This window comes from Colobus angolensis, unplaced genomic scaffold (assembly GCF_000951035.1).
Source record: "Colobus angolensis palliatus isolate OR3802 unplaced genomic scaffold, Cang.pa_1.0 Scaffold393, whole genome shotgun sequence".
Classification (NCBI taxonomy): domain Eukaryota; kingdom Metazoa; phylum Chordata; class Mammalia; order Primates; family Cercopithecidae; genus Colobus; species Colobus angolensis.
This window is the reverse complement of record NW_012117299.1, coordinates 1366358-1366891: the sequence shown is the minus strand read 5'-3', so window position 1 is coordinate 1366891 and position 534 is coordinate 1366358.

The following is a 534-nucleotide window of genomic DNA, read 5'->3' as shown; positions in this document are numbered from 1 at the left end:
TAGCTGGGACTACAGGCACGTGCCACCACGCCCAGCTAATTTTTGTATTTTTACTAGAGACGGGGTTCTGGCATGTTTCCCAGACTGGTCTAGAACTCCTGACCTCAGGTGATCCACCCACTTTGGCCTCCCAAAGTGCTGGACTTACAGGCATAGGCCACTGCACCCGGCCATTTTGTTGCTTTTTTGAAAAGTGAATATATTCTCTTTTGTAGCCTATTGATGAACTGGGAATTCAGTGCCATCATTAATATTTTACAGTGTTAGTTAAGTGTGAAGATCTTTCTTTTAAAAAGCTATGGTTTGATATAATGACAGCAAAATGGCAATTGATAAAAATTAGATATTGAATCAATCTTTGATTTCTGTAATATTAATACCATAGTAAAATTACAAGTGAACATAAAAATTAAACATCATAAGCAAACTGCATTCTTTGTATGTTTATGTTTTTTGTTAAAATTTGTTGTGCTCCCTGTTCACCAGGTCTGAAGAAAAAAAAAATGTTTTAATAAATTTCTTGGTCTTGTGTGT